We start from the raw sequence: 17,798 nt of genomic DNA on the forward strand, positions 1-17,798 counted from the left end.
TGGGAGCCAGAAATATTTCTGATTGAGAGGGGGTCAAATACTTATTTCCCTCATTAAAATGCAAATCAATTTATACAATTTTTGACATGCGTTTTTCTGGATTTTTTGTTGTTGTTATTTTGTCTCTCACTGTTCAAATAAACCTACCATTAAAATTATAGACTGATAATTTCTTTGTCAGTGGTCAAACTGTCTCGTCCTGGCCAGTATAAGGGTTAATTGTCATTAGTTTGGTCAGGACGTGGCAGAGGGTATTTGTTTTATGTGGTTCGGGGTGGTGTTTTTCTAGAAGGGCATTTGATTTAAGTATTCCGGGGTTTTTGGGCACTGTTTGATATTCATGTAATTCTATGTTTAGTCTAGTGAGTCTGTTTCTATGTTTGGTTAATTGGGGTTGGGACTCTCAATTGAAGGCAGGTGTTGTCTATTTGCCTTTGATTGAGAGTCCCATATATTAGGGTGTGTTTGTGTTTGTCATTTGTGGGAGATTGTTTCTTGTTTTGCTGAGTGAGCCTTTCAAGACTGTTTCGTTGTTCGTGAGTTCGTTTCATTTTGTTGTTTTGGTGTTCACTTAGTTTGTAAATAAATACACAAGATGAGCATCCACATTCCTGCTGCGTTTTGGTCCTCCTTTACCAACGACAACCATGACACAAACGTACAAAATCAGCAGGGGATCAAATACTTTATTCCCTCACTGTATGTGTGAGGTTGTGTCTGTGTTTGTCAGTTAGTGGGTGTCTGTATCAGTGTGTGTATTGATTGTGGGTGTGTGAGTGGGAGGGTGTGTGTCCATGTGTGATGGACACACACCCTCTCCAGTACAGAAGGGATTCTGTTGCTGAGGAAGGTCAGTTTTTTCTTCTTCTGTCCAGCCTGATGGAGAGAGAGAGGGAGAGAAAGAGATGGATGGGGAGAGAAATCTCTCAGAAATCAGTTCAACATGTCATAATCTAAACCATCACAAACAGTGCCAGTGGTGAAAGTGAAAATCTCTTACTGTGTGGGTGTTGTAGCCAGTGGCGGTCCAGGTAGTAGAGGTAACAGCTCTCACCTCCTTCTCACTGAGGGTGCTGGTGCACATGAGTATGGAGTAGAATCTTCAGATCTCCACTCCAAGACTTTGGAAATCTTACGATTTTATTTAGTATATACCACAGGCACTAACTAATAGTGAAAAAGAGAAATATGGCGACGAAAACCAACAGAACATCTCATACAAAGTTTACAAAGGCCCAGGCCCAACAAGCAGCAGCTAGCACCATTTTCAGTACTGATGACTACAACTCTCCAGCTACCCAGCAACAAAATTCTGCCACGGCCATGTGTCAACAAGTGAAAGAGGCTGTAATAAACTATCAACGATCGTTGAACAGGCTTGAGACAATGTTTAAGTCTCAAGACAGCACAGGGCAAACTGAAGGGCTGCATGGACACAGCCGATGAGGTTCTGTCTAATCATGACACCCGGATCGGAGGCCTGGAAAACATCTGAGTGAAGAACGAGCAAAGGTTCTCAATTTAGAGGGCAGGAGTCGCAGGCTGAACATCAAACTCGTGGGGATTTTGGAGGACGAAGAACAAGGGAAACCCACAGAGTTTGTGTCTAAGCTCATTCCCAAGCTGCTGGGCGACAACAACTTCCCAAAGCCCCTCATAATTGACTATCCATACCGCTCTCTACAGGTGAAGCCCTCACCAGGTGCCAAGCCGCGCATCATAATCGCAAGGGTACCTCACTTTCAGGAAAAGGAACTCATTCTATGACTTGGATGACAGCGAGCTATGGAATACAAAGGCCAAAAGGTTCTCATCTTCTCAGACTACACCATGGAGGTGATGGAGCAACAGTGCACATTCCAAGATGTGATGCAGACCATGAGAGAGGCAGAGGTGAAATAGAGCTTGCGTTTCCCAGCCAAGCTACATGTTCATCACAACGGCATGCCAAGAGTCTTCACCAAGCCCAAAGAGGCTGCAAGCTTCAAATCAAAACTACAGCAAACCGCCTGAAAGAGTGAAATCACTCGCCACAAAATTCTGGGATATTGACTGAGCAAACAGTGGATTTTATGTTTATTCGGTAACATATTCATTTGTTTTCCAACAACTGCGGAGAGGGCTGTTAGTTAAGTCTAACTGTTGTTAGCTTGCTAGCGTAGTATTTGTCTGTTCTAGCCATCATGACCAGCGGTCTTAATTTACGTGAGATGGGGAAAACAGTGCTTAATTTGGGGAAGCAGTCGGGAGGCCGGGTTTCTCTGGGGTCTAGTCTCCTGGAATGTGCATGGTCTCGGGCACACGCGCAAAAAGGGTATGGTATTTAAGCAATTGAAATCACTTGGTGCTGACATCATTTTCCTGCAAGAAATGCACATAAAAGCCACGGTGCAGCGGCATCTGAGATCCAACTGGATTTCTCACCCTTCTCTTCCAAGGCTTGAGGTGTTGCTATTCACTTCTGTAAAAACATCCCTTTTCAACTCTCGTCCTTGTCTACAGACCCACACGGTAAGTATATCATAGTATCAGGGAAAATTAACTATTTACCTGTCACCCTATTGAACGTTTATGGCCCAAACATTGATGACCCACATTTCTTTCGTAATGTTTTTGATTTACTCCCAGATCTTAGTACCACTAATCTAATAATCGAAGGTGATTTTAATTGTTACATTGATCTGTATCTTGACAGACTGTCTACAAGTACTCCACCAAATATCACCTCTGTCCAGGTTCTAAATAATCTAATCAAATCGCAATCTAGTGGACATCTGGAGACTGCAACATCCCACAGACAGACTACTCATTCTACTCTCATGTTCCCAAGTATTATTCTACAATCGACTACTTCCTAATAGATTCCAAATTGATACCCAATGTGCTCAATTTGAAATGACATAGCATCTTAATAAGTGACCACAGTCCATTTATCTTGTCCCTCAATCTTGCTTTACCAAAACAGAATTACAGTTGGCGTTTTAACCCCTCCTTGCTCACAGACCATTAATTAATTGACAGCATGACAGCCAAGATCAAGTCCGGGCTATGGCTGGGCCACTCAAGGACATTCAGAGACTTGTCCCGAAGCCATTCCTGTGTTGTCTTGGCTATATGCTTAGAGTCGTTGTCCTGTTGGAAGGTGAACCTTCTCCCCAGTCTGTGGTCCTGAGCGCTCTGGAGCAGGTTTTTATCAAGAATCACTCTGTACTTTGCTCTGTTCATCTTTCCCTCGATCCTGACTAGTCTCCCAGTCCCTGCCGCTGAAAAACATCCCCACAGCATGATTCTGCCACCACCATGCTTCACCGTAGGGATGGTGCCAGACGTGACGCTTGGCATTCAGGCCAAAGAGTTCAATCTTTTCAGTCCTTTAGGTGCCTTTTGGCCAACTCCAAATGGCTGTCATATGCCTTTTACTGAGGAGTGGCTTCCGTCTGGCCACTCTACCATAAAGGCCTGATTGGTGTAGTGCTGCAGAGATGGTTGTCCTTCTGGAAGATTCTCCCATCTCCACAGAGGAACTCTGGAGTTCTGTCAGAGTGACCATCAGGTTCTTGGTCACCTCCCTGACCAAGGGCCTTCTCCCCTGATTGCTCAGTTTGGCCGGGCGGCCAAAGAGGAAGAGTCTTGGTGGTTCCAAACTTCTTCAATTTAAGAATGATGGAGGCCACTGTGTTCTTGGGGACCTTCAATACTGCATGAATGTTTTGGTACCCTTCCCTACATCTGTGCCTCGACACAATTTTATCTCGGATCTCTACGGACAATTCCTTCGACCTCATGGCTTGGTTATTGCTCTGACATGCACTGTCAACTGTGGGACCTTATATAGACAGGTGTGTTCCTTTCCAAATAATGTCCAATCAATTGAATTTGCCACAGATGGACTCCAATCAAGTTGTCGAATCATCTCAAGGATGATCAATGGAAACATGATGCACCTGAGCTCAATATCGAGTGTCATATGCAAAGGTTCTGAATACGGTATCTGTTTTTTTTTATCTGATAAATTTGCTAAAAAAAATGAAAAACCTGTTTTAACTTTGTCATTATGCGGTATTGTGTGTAGATTCATGAGGGAAAAAAGTATTTAATCTATTTTAGAATAAGGCTATAACATAACTGAATGTGGAAAAGGTCAAGGGGTCTGAATACTTTCTGAATGCACCTTATATTCTTCCAGATCCGATGCTTCTAGTTCTGATGTATCAGCCTTCTTATATTCCATCAGCGTGCTTGATGATAGCGCCAAAAAGTAACTGCCAAAACTTGATAGCTCTAATGTGCTTGAACAACATGTAAAAAACATTATTCATCCGGATCAGACAGTGTTCATCTCCGGAAGGTTCTCTTTTTATAATGTGCGCAGGCTGCTTAACATTTTATATGCAAATCATGGGAAAGGCTCCAAATCATGGGAAAGGCTCTATTATATCGCTAGATGCTCAAAAAGCATTTGACCAAATAGCATCGTCATACATGTTCAAAACACTCACTAGGCTTGCATTTGGTCACTTATTAATCACCTGGGTCAAAATGCTCTATGCCTACACAACATCCTTTATTCTGACCTCCAGTGACAAATCCAGTCCTTCTGAACTACATAGATCTGTTCAGCAGGGCTGGCCACTCAGTCCTCTGCTCTTCGCTGTTTCCCTTGAACCACTAGCGATACAAATAAGGGATCATCCTAATTTCCAAGGTCTTAAAGTAGGAAACAAAGAAAGCTGCATTTTGTAATATGCAGACGATGTGCTTCTATACCTCTCGGACCCAGTAGCCTCTGTTCCTAATCTACAAGACTTAATCAATTCATTTGGCAAACTATCTGGCCATTTAATAAGTTGGAGGAAACGTGATCTCATACGTATCTCAAATCAAATCAAATTTATTTATATAGCCCTTCTTACATCAGCTGATATATCAAAGTGCTGTACAGAAACCCAGCCTAAAACCCCAAACAGCAAGCAATGCAGGTGTAGAAGCACGGTGGCTAGGAAAAACTCCTTAGAAAGTCCAAAACATAGGAAGAAACCTAGAGAGGAACCAGGCTATGAGGGGTGGCCAGTCCTCTTCTGGCTGTGCCGGGTGGAGATTATAACAGAACATGGCCAAGATGTTCAAATGTTCATAAATGACCAGCATGGTCAAATAATAATAATCACAGTAGTTGTCGAGGGTGCAACAGGTCACCACCTCTACCGCTCCTGCTGTCTCTAGAGAGTTGAAAACAGCAGGTCTGGGACAGGAATCCTGACCTGTTCACCGGACGTGCTACCTATCCCAGACAGGCAGAACAGTTGAAACTGAAGCAGCAGCACTTCCAGGTGGACTGGGGACAGCAAGGAGTTATCATGCCAGGTAGTCCTGAGGCATGGTCCTAAGGCTCAGGTCCTCCGAGAGAGAGAAAGAAAGAAAGAGAATTAGAGACAGCATACCTACATTTATACAGGACACCAGGTAAGACAGGAGAAATACTGCAGATATAACAGACTGACCCTAGCCCCCCGACACATAAACTACTGCAGCATAAATACTGGAGGCTGAGACAGGAGGGGTCAGGAGACACTGTGGCCCCATCCGATGATACCCCCGGACAGGGCCAAACAGGCAGGATATAACCCCACCCACTTTGCCAAAGCACAGCCCCCACACCACTAGAGGGATATATCTTCAACCACCAACTTACCATCCTGAGACAAGGCCGAGTATAGCCCACAAAGATCTCCGCCATGGCACAACCCAAGGGGGGTCGCCAACCCAGACAGGAAGACCACGTCAGTGACTCAACCCACTCAAGTGACGCACCCCTCCTAGGGACGGCATGGAAGAGCACCAGTAAGCCAGTGACTCAGCCCCTGTAATAGGGTTAGAGGCAAAGAATCCCAGTGGAGAGAGGGGAACCGGCCAGGCAGAGACAGCAAGGGCGGTTCATTGCTCCAGTGCCTTTCCGTTCACCTTCACACCCCTAGGCCAGACTACACTCAATCATAGGACCTACTGAAGAGATGAGTCTTCAATAAAGACTTAAAGGTTGAGACCAAGTCTGCGTCTCTCACATGGGTAGGCAGACCATTCCATAAAAATTGAGCTCTATAGGAGAAAGCCCTGCCTCCAGCTGTTTGCTTAGAAATTCTAGGGACAATTAGGAGGCCTGCCTCGGTCTGACGCCATTAAAAGGTCATTTACCACCTTCACAAGTGCAGTCTCAGTGCTCTGATGGGGTCTAAAACCAGACTGAAGCATTTCGTATACATTGTTTGTCTTCAGGAAGGCAGTGAGTTGCTACGCAACAGGTTTTTCTAACATTTTTGAGAGGAATGGGAGATTCGATATAGGCCGATAGTTTTTTATATTTTCTGGGTCAAGGTTTGGCTTTTTCAAGAGAAGCTTTATTACTGCCACTTTTAGTGAGTTTGGTACACATCCGGTGGATAGAGAGACGTTTATTTAAAGAGGAGTCCGTAACTTGCTTTCTAATGATCATGATCTTTTCCTCAAAGAAGTTCATGAATGATCCTAGGAGGGCCAAGCACAGGAAACAATCTTTCAGTAGTTTAGTTGGAATAGGATCCAGTATGCAGGTTGAAGGTTTAGAGGCCATGATTATTTTCATCATTGTGTCAAGAGATATAGTACTAAAACACTTGAGTGTCTCCCTTGATCCTAGGTCCTGGAAGAGTTGTGCAGACTGAGGACAACTGAGCTTTGGAGGAATGCGCAGATTTAAAGAGGAGTCCGTAATTTGCTTTCTAATGATCATGATCTTTTCCTTAAAGAAGTTCATGAATTTATTACTGCTGAAGTGAAAGCCATCCTCTCTAGGGGAATGCTGCTTTTTCGTTAGCTTTGCAACAGTATAAAAAATAAATTTCGGATTGTTCTTATTTTCCTCAATTAAGTTGGAAAAATAGGATGATCGAGCAGCAGTGAGGGCTCTTCGATACTGCGCGGTACTGTCTTTCCAAGCTAGTCGGAAGAGTTCCATTTTGGTGTGTTGCCATTTCCGTTCCAATTTTCTGGAAGCTTGCTTCGCTCGGGAGCTTGTGAATAATATAGTCACCAAAAATGTGAATATTATCTGTTATGAGTACAAGGTCCGATAGGAATTCAGGGAACTCAGTGATGAACGCTGTATATGGCCCAGGAGGCCTGTAAACAGTAGCTATAAAAAGTGATTGAGTAGGCTGCATAGATTTCATGACTAGAAGCTCAAAAGACAGAAAACATTGTTTTTTTAATCTCAGATAATATTACAGCAAGCGAGGATACCATTTAAAATGGTGCATGACCACTTAACTTACCTCAGACTAAAAATACCTAGAAATCCAAAGCTCATCTTCAAGCTTAACTACAGTGAGCTGGTAGCCAGAATATTCAAATGTTTCTTACCTCTTCATTTTTTAAGACATTGGACTCGACAATCTTGCCATTTGTCTGGGGTTACAAAAAACATTGTATTTGTTAATTAAGCCCACTTGCAAAAGCCCAAGGAAAGTGGTGGTATAGGCCCACCCATCTTTAAGCATTACTACTGGGCTGCAAATTTTTGCAGGAACATCTTTGATTGGTATTCAAAGGTATATGAGAGAGCCATTGAACCTGACCCAGAACTTGCTCTCTTTGGCTGCTAAGAGACTGTTCTAAGATCGTCCTATGAGGAACAACAGGCTCTGATGTTTGGAATGGTGGCTGCAAAAAAGACAAATCCTCACAGAATCAAAGTCACCCACCCCCTCTTGCTTCCATAGATGACTAGCAGAAATGATTAACAGCATTTCCTTGGAAAATATTTGTTTTATTCAGAACTAACTCCTCCAGCAGATTTATCATGATTTGGGGACCTTCTGGACAGAGACTGTGAACACTAGGAATGCTTAGTGTTGTTGTAACTGTCATTGTTGTTCTATTCTTGTCACATGTCTTGCTTAAGCAATACTTCACTTCATATGTCTGGCAGCTGTGTTTTTTTGTCATTGTTTTGTGTGTTTTTGTTTTGTACTAAATTGCAAAATAAAATCCTTTAAAATAAAATATATATACAAAAAAATATATAAACTCCTTCTCACTGTAGAGGGAGACTGGTACTGGGACAAATGGGTTCATGCTGTCAAAGCCCTCCTGTAGGAGGAACACAGAGGATGAGGATAGAAGTTTTTATAGGTGAACTTCTGTTTCTATTTGACTGGTCATACAATAACATGAAACATGATGCATGTAAACACGTCAGAAGGGTCTTGTCCAAAAACATCTACATCATTGCCATAGTCCCTTCCCCCTAATAGTCCTGCTCTAAAGACACCAAACGGCTGGAGGTCGTTTTTGGACTGGACATACAACAACATTAATCACAACACAACAGTAGTAGGCCTGATTACCAACAATGACGAGACAGCCTACAGGGAGGAGGTGAGGGACCTGGTGGAGTGGTGCCAGGAAAATAACCTCTCCCTTAACGTCAACAAAACGAAGGAGCTGATCGTGGACTTCGGGAAACAGCAGAGGGAGCACGCCCCTATCCACATCAACGGGACCGCAGTGGAGAAGGTGAAAAGCTTCAAGTTCCTTGACGTACACATCACTGACAATCAGACAGTGTGGTGAAGACGGCCTCTTTAACCTCAGGTGACTGAAGAAATTCAGCTTGGCCCCTAAGACCCTCACAAACTTTTACAGATGCACAATTGAGAGCATCCCGTCGTGCTGTATTACCGCCTGGTACGGCAACTGTACCGCCCGCAACCGCAGGGCTCTCCAGAGAGTGATGTGGTCTGCCCAACGCACACTGCCTGCCCTCCAGGACACATACAGCACCCGATATCACAGGAAGGCCAAAAAGTTCATTGAGGACATCAACCAACCAAGCCACTGCCTGTTCACCCGGCTACCATCCAGAAGGCGAGGTCAGTACAGGTCCATCAAAGCTGGGACCGAGAGTCTGAAAAACAGCTTCTACCCCCAAGCAATAAGACTGTTAAATAACCATCACTAGCCAGATACCTTAGAGGCTGCTGCCCTAGTCACTTTAATAATGTTTACATACTGCTTTACTCATTTCATGTGTATACTGTATTCTATTCTACTGTATTTTAGTCAATGCCTCTCTGACATTGCTTGTCCTAATATTAATATATTTCTTAATTCCATTCTTTTGCTTTTAGATTTATGTGTACCCCTGACTTCGCATTAGACATACAGTTGAAGTCGGAAGTTTGCATACAACTTTGCCAAATACATATAAACTCAGTTTTTCACAATTCCTGACATTTAATCCTAGTAACAATTCCCTGTCTTAGGTCAGTTAGGATCACCACTTTATTTTAAGAATGTGAAATGTCAGAATAATAGTAGAGAATGATTTATTTCAGATTTTATTTCTTTCATTACATTTCCAGTGGGTCAGAAGTTTACATGCACTCAATTAGTATTTGGTAACATTGCCTTTAAATTGTTTAACTTGGGTCAAATGTTACGGGTAGCCTTCCACAAGCTTCCCACAATAAGTTGGATGAATTTTGGCCCATTCCTCCTGACAGAGCTGGTGTAACTGAGTTAGGTTTGTAGGCCTCCTTGCTCGCACGTGCTTTTTCAGTTCTGCCCAGACATTTTCTATAGGATTGAGGTCAGTGCTTTGTGATGGCCACTCCAATACCCTGACTTTGTTGTCCTTAAGCAATTTTGCCACAACTTTGGAAGTATGCTTGGGGTCATTGTCCATTTGGAAGACTCATTTGCGACCAAGCTTTAACTTCCTGACTGCTGTCTTGAGATGTTGCTTCAATATATCCACATAATTTTCTTTCCTCGTGATGCCATCTATTTTGTGAAGTGCACCAGTCCCTCCTGCAGCAAAGCACCCTCACAACATGATGCTACCACCCCCATGCTTCACGGTTGGCATGGTGTTCTTTGGCTTGCAATCCTCCCCCTTTTTCCTCCAAGCATAACGATGGTCATTATGGCCAAACAGTTCTACTTTTCTCCAAAAACTACAATCTTTGTCCCCATGTGTAGTTGCAAACCGTAGTCTGGCTTTTTTATGGCGGTTTTGGAGTAGTGGCTTCTTCCTTGCTGAGCGGCCTTTCAGGTTATGTCGATATAGGACTCGTTTTACTGTGGATATAGATACTTTTCTACCGGTTTCCTCCAGCATCTTCACAAGGTCCTTTGCTGTTGTTCTGATAATTGATTTGAACAGGAGGTAATCATTTTCCCTGACCTCTCCATTAGACATAGAGGATAACCACTCCATGCAGTTCTCACTCAGTCATTGTTGATCATCTTCCTCAAGTTATGAACCAATGTCAACTCCTCTGGAGCCACTTGACAGACAGGAGAAAGAAAGAGAAAGAGAGAGAGGTCAGTCAAGTACCCAATCCTTACACAGAAATTACAAAGACACCAAAATGGAAGCACTAAATCACATCACAGTGACTGACTATTTAGAATGTATTAGTACAGGGCTCTGGTCCTCCTTGAGCAAGGTCCTCCCCTAGAGACCGTTGACTCCATCTACAGCCAAAGCCAGCCGAAGCCCCCGTCAGCCCTCTCTGTCCCCACAGCCTGTAGCCTCATCTCCCTCAGCACTGCTGCTCACAATGCGTTTAAACTGTGATACATGGTATGGTGTTCTTATAAGAGAAGTGCACTGAACCAATCATCTGATAGAACTGGAGCCCAGACTAATATAGGGCAAGTTGACACTGAACACTTCATGTCCACTAGCTCCCCTAGTGGCCGTCCCTCCTCAGTGCTCTCTCTCTCTGCCATTTTAGCTCTCTCACTGCCATTTACCATCTGGACAAAAAGAACACCTATGTGAGAATGCTGTTTGTTGACTACAGCTCAGCGTTCAACACCACAGTGCCCTCCAAGCTCATCACTAAGCTAAGGACCGGGCCGCCCCCAGGGGGTGAGGGTAGGCCACTCTGACCCTCAATACAGGGGTCCCTCAGGGATGTGTGCTTAGTCCCCTCCTGTACTTCCTGTTCACACACGACTGCGTGGCCGACACGACACCATCATTAAGTTTGCCGATGACACAATGGTAGTAGGCCTGATCCCCGACAACGATGAGACAGCCTACAGGGAGGTGCCAGGACAACAACCTCTCCCTCGACATCAGCAAGACAAATGAGCTGATCGTGAATTACAGGTAACAGAGGGCTGAACATACCCCCATCTACATCGATGGGGCTGTAGTGGAGTAGATTGTGAGCTTCAAGTTCCTCGGTGTCCACATCACTAAGGAATTATCATGGCCCACACACACCAACACCGTCATGAAGAGGGCACGACAATGCCTCTTCCGCCTCAGGAGGCTGAAAAGATTCAGCATGGGCCCTCAGATCCTCAAAAAGTTATACAGCTGCACCATTGAGAGCATCTTGACTGGCTGCATCACCACTTGGTATGGCATCTGCTTGGCATACGACCCAGTACATCACTGGGGCCGAGGTCCCCGCCATCCATGACCTCTATACCAGGCCGTGTCAGAGGAAGGCCCTAAAAATTGTCTAAGACTCCAGCCACCCAAGTCATGGACTGTTCTCGCTGCTACCGCACGGCAAGCGGTACCAATGCACCAAGTCAGGAACAAACAGGACCCTGAACAGCTTCTACCCCCAAGCCATAAGACTGCTAAATAGTTAACAATAGCTACCCGAACTATCTGCATTTACCCTTTTTGCACTAACTCTTTTGACTCATTACATATGCTGCTGATGCTGTTTATTATCGATCCTGTTGCCTAGTCACTTTATCCCTTTATCCCTGTTTGAAAAGGAAATAATCTCCAAAATATCAAGCCTTAGAAACAAGCCAAAACTAGCCTTAGAAGGTTGGTTGCAATTTCAGTTTAATCCACCTGAAAAGACAGAACAAATAATACAACAAATATTGTGGTTAAACTCAAATATACTAATTGAGTAAAAAAAAACGTATTTTTCAAAAATAAAAATAAAAAAGGTATAATTTTTGTGAATGATATCATAAATAGGACTTGTGGAGTTATGTCACACATGCAGCTAACACAGACACATGGAAATGTCTGCTCTACCCAAAATTACAACCAACTAATTGCAGCATTACCACAAAAATGGAAGAGGCAAGTAGAAGGGGAAAAAAGTAAGGAACTTGTATGTCGGCCCTGTATTAAAGAACATGAATGGTTAAATAAAAGTGTGATAAATAAAAACATATACCAATTTCATTTAAGGACCAAAAAACTGACAGCTGTGCCATATAAATTGCAAAATTGTTGGGAAGAGATTTTCGATGTAGACAACGCTGGATTCAAAACTTCGAATTTTTCAATTTAAATTACTATACAAAATTCTTGCAACCAATAGAATGTTATGTATTTGGGGGATACAATCTTCCCAGCTCTGCAGATTTTGGAGGCAGAGTCATTAGATCATTTATTTTGGTATTGTCCATATGTATCTCATTTTTGGTCACAGGTCCAGGAAGGGCTGAAGAATTGCAACATTTGCCTAGAACTAACGCTGCAGATAGCAATACTGGGTGATTTGAAAAGCCATAGGCAATCAATCAATAATATAATAATTATTTTAGCTAAAATGTTTATTTTTAATTTACAATCTGTAGAAGATATGAGAATGGAAAGGTTCAGTACTTTTGTCAAGCATCACAGCACAGTTGAAAAATATATGGCAAATAGAAATACAAAATGGACGGTGTTGAGAGATAGATGGGAGGGGTTGAATGGAGCAGAAGGGTGGGACTAATAACAAGATAACCAATGTAAAACATACAGGGTGTGTAAAATGTATATAGGTTCAGAAATAGCACAGTTATAAATAGAAATCAAACTGGATGGATATCAGAAATAGAGGAAGGACTATAAACAAACAAAATATAACTATTGTAAAATATATTGTGTCTGTAAAATGTGTATAAGATGTATAAACTGAAGGTAGAAGCCTAAGTGTTTATTAGTTTACTCCAATTGGGGGAAGGGTGGTAGGGTTTGCGGGAATAATAAAGGTATATTCTAAAAACAAAAAGTATGTATGTCTAAAAGTATGTGTGTCTATATGTAGGTATGTGTATGTATATATGTATGCATATGTGCATGTATATGGATATATATATATATATATATATATATATATATATACAACAAAAAGATACATGGGGGATTGGAAATGATGCAGACAATTACATTGATGGAAGCATCAATCTTTCCGCAATATTAAGCTGATCCACCCCTTAAGAAAAAATAAATAAATAAAATTAAAAAAGTTAAATAGTTACAGTGGGGGAAAAAAGTATTTGATCCCCTGCTGATTTTGTACGTTTGCCCACTTACAAAGAAATGATCAGTCTATAATTTTAATGGTAGGTTAATATGAACAGTGAGAGACAGAATAACAACAAAAAAATCCAGAAAAACGCATGTCAAAAATGTTATAAAATTATTTGCATTTTAATGAGGGAAATAAGTATTTGACCTCTCTGCAAAACATAACTTAGTACTTGGTGGCAAAACCCTTGTTAGCAATCACAGAGGTCAGACGTTTCTTGTAGTTGGCCACCAGGTTTGCACACATCTCAGGGGGGATTTTGTCCCACTCCTCTTTGCAGATCTTCTCCAAGTCATTAAGGTTTTGAGGCTGACGTTTGGCAACTCGAACCTTCAGCTCCCTCCACAGATTTTCTATAGGATTAAGGTCTGGAGACTGGCTAGGCCACTCCAGGACCTTAATGTGCTTCTTCTTGAGCTTCTCCTTTGTTGCCTTGGCCGTGTGTTTTGGGTCATTGTCATGCTGGAATACCCATCCACGACCCATTTTCAATGCCCTGACTGAGGGAAGGAGGTTCTCACCCAAGATTTGACAGTACATGGCCCCGTCAAATGATGCGGTGAAGTTGTCCTGTCCCCTTAGCAGAAAAACACCCCCAAAGCATAATGTTTCCACCTCCATGTTTGACGGTGGAGATGGTGTTCTTGGGGTCATAGGCAGCATTCCTCCTCCTCCAAACACGGCGAGTTGAGTTGATGCCAAAGAGCTCCATTTTGGTCTCATCTGACCACAACACTTTCACCAATTGTCCTCTGAATCATTCAGATGTTCATTGGCAAACTTCAGACGGGCATGTATATGTATTCTTGAGCAGGGGGACCTTGAGGACGCTGCAGGATTTCAGTCCTTCACGGCGTAGTGTGTTACCAATTGTTTTCTTGGTGACTATGGTCCCAGCTGCCTCGAGATCATTGACAAGATCCTCCCGTGTAGTTCTGGGCTGATTCCTTACCGTTCTCATGATCATTGCAACCCCACGAGGTGAGATCTTGCATGGAGCCCCAGGCTGAGGGATATTGACAGTTCTTTAGTGTTTCTTCCATTTGCGAATAATCGCACCAACTGTTGTCACCTTCTCACCAAGCTGCTTGGCGATGGTCTTGTAGCCCATTCCAGCCTTGTGTAGGTCTACAATCTTGTCCCTGACATCCTTGGAGAGCTCTTTGGTCTTGGCCTTGGTGGAGAGTTTGGAATCTGATTGATTGATTGCTTCTGTGGACATGTGTCTTTTTTACAGGTAACAAGCTGAGATTAGGAGCACTCCCTTTAAGAGTGTGCTCCTAATCTCAGCTCGTTACCTGTATTAAAGACACCTGGGAGCCAGAAATCTTTCTGATTGAGAGGGGGTCAAATACTTATTTCCCTCATTAAAATGCAAATCAATTTATAACATTTTTTACATGCGTTTTTCTGGATATTTTTGTTGTTATTCTGTCTCTCACTGTTCAAATAAACCTACCATTAAAATTATAGACTGATCCTTTCTTTATCAGTGGGCAAACATACAAAATCAGCAGGGGATCAAATACTTTCCCCCCCACTGTAACAATAGCTATCCGAACTATCTGCATTTACCCTTTTTGCACTAACTCATTACATATGCTGCTGTTGCTGTTTATTATCTATCCTGTTGCCTAGTCACTTTATCCCTACCTATATGTACCTATCTACCTCAATTACCTCGTACCCCTGCACATTGACTCGGTACTGGTTCCCCCGTGTATATAGCCAAGTTATCGTTACTCATTGTGTATTTATTCCTTGTTATTTTACTGCTCCTCTTTAATTACTTTTTTTCTCTATTAGTTCTCTTTTTTTCTCTCTGCGTTGTTGGGAAGGGCCCATAAATAAGCCTTTCACTGTTAATCTACACCTGTTGTTTATGAAGCATGTGGCAAATACAATTTGATTAGATTTATTTGGATTTGCCACTGTTTTTTAACCGTTTACATGTACATACTGACCCAACTTATATTGCCTGTCAAAAGACTGTTGATACTATTTGTGCTTTCTGAACTATAATCATTTGAAATTAGCTTAAAATCGCCATCGACTTCAAAGGGAAATGTGGGATTTGCCACTGCTCTTGATCCGGTTCAGCTAAAGACCAACCCAACATTCAAATGTGCAGAATGACTCAACATAGATAATGTCAACACAGCTTTTTGCTACCATTCATACTTTATAAACTATAAAGCTTGTTGTATCCCCATTCATTTGAATGGCAGATTGCAGGCTTCAACATTCTTAACTGAAATCCCTGCCACAGAACTTTCAGAATGTTCAAACTAAAACTTAAAAACACATTATATTGCTTAAGATATTATCTGACCCGGAGCCAGGATAAAGTGACTAAGGGGGGCAGTTGAAATCGGCGATGGGGCAAAACATTTGGGGGGGTTTTGCATTGGAATTATATTGAATTCTGATTATACTGTATAATCACGCTATACCACAATACACATAAAGTTCAAATGCCGAGACTCCGAGATCATTGAAATGCTTTTGAAATCTGTGATGCGCTGTATTAGCACAATGGACGCCCTACAGTTAGGCTGTTTTGGTAATGAATATTACCTAAAATATCGATAGGGCAATACACCTATTACAAACAGCCTATGTGAATGCAGTCGTACACACAGCTGTTTTACCAAAAAATAATGCAAACTAACTGCTGAAAGTTGTAGCCTAGTTATTCATGCATGCAAACAAAAATACTGAATAGCAGTTTTGGCTTAGAATACCGAAAACTGCGAACAAAACAAAACAAACAGTGGTACCAACTAGTAGGAGTAGTAAACAAAATATCAGATGAATAAAGGCATGACACAATCTATATTTAGGCTAGTTATATTAACAGTAAATAAACGCAGTAAACCAAAGATGAACGGAGATCCAAAACATAGTCTACAGCAGGGTTCCCCAACTGGCGGCCCACGGGATGAATGTCGGATAAGTAATACTGCAAGACAGCACAGCACAGCAAATAAATTAACTTTTTGGCCTAAATTAAAACCTACAGAGTGGAACCCTTTTCTATTTTCAAGTATTGTGGTGGCAGCATCATGTTATGGGTATGCTTGTCATTGGCAGAGATTGGGGAGTTTGTCAGGATCAAAATAAATATGAAAGGAACAAAGCCCAGGTAAAAAGTTAGTCTTCGGAAAACCTGACCCTGGGATAGTTTTATTTTTCAGCTAGACAATTGCACACATTTTAATGCCAAAGACACACCAGAATGGATTGCCAAGAGGTGACAAGGTATAAATATCACTTCCCATCAATAATCCCCAAGCAACAATGCACTAAGCCTGGGAAATTTTGACAAAAATCGATGGATATACTGTGTTACCCTAAGAGTTGTGCAAAATTGGTAGAATGTTAATAAAAATTATTTACAGAGGTAATGGCTGCCAAAGGTGCTTCCACCAAGTACTACTCTGAGGAGGGGGGTAACCCTGTTACTTATCAAATTATGACATTTATTTATTGGAACATTTTCACTTTTAAAATGTGGATTAGGTTGTGTAGACCTGTAGGAAAAAATATAATGTAACCCGTTCTTAGCAAAATGTGAAAAAAGTTCAGGGGGGTGTAGACTTTCTTTTGGCACTGTATATTTTGCTGACGTACACTATGCTAATATGAAAAAAAATTATTTAGGAAATGTTATCACCCTCTAACTTAATTATCCCGTTCACTTAAAAATAATAATTTAAAAGTATCAAGGGAATACACACCGCAGTACAGAACAGAGGCATCCTTTTACGCCCAATCACAGCCTTTAAACTAACTTTTTTTAAATCACGTTTCGCCTCATGGTGAAATCTCTGAGCGGTTCCTGCCTCTCCAGAAACTACGTTAGGATTGCCGCCTGTATCGTTGTGGCGAAGTGGGTTTAATTTTACACTTTGGATGGTGCATCTATAATAGCTCCACCATACTCAAAGGGATATTCAATGTCTGTTTATTTGTATTTTTACCCAACTACCAAAGGCATCCTTTTACACCAATTAATTTTATATTTGTAGGCCGATGGCAACTTTGTGCTCTACAGTTGGAGTCGGGTTCTCTGGGAATCAAACTCTGAACACAGATGCTCATGAGCTCATCCTCCAACAGGATGGGAACCTGGTCATCTACACCAGGGTTTCCCAAACTCAGTCCTGCTGAGTCAGTTGTGTAGTGCCAGGGCAAAAAAACTAAACGTGCACCCAGGGGGGCCCCAGGACTGAGTTTGGGAAACCCTGATCTACACCACACAGGGCCATCCCACAGGCCACCCAACAATGCACAAAGCGGTCAACTCAACCTCACTGACAAAGGTGTCCCGGTGCTCTACAGTCCCAGAAATGTGGTCTGGTGCTCTCGTGAGGACACTAGTAATGAGGCAGAGTAACATCTTCACTTTACCATACCTGTCTATTCCACTAAAATGTGGATTCAAAAGCCTTGAGGCTTTTTAAC

Source organism: Salmo salar, chromosome 05, assembly GCF_965601325.2.
Source record: "Salmo salar chromosome 05, fSalSal1, whole genome shotgun sequence".
Lineage (NCBI taxonomy): Eukaryota > Metazoa > Chordata > Actinopteri > Salmoniformes > Salmonidae > Salmo > Salmo salar.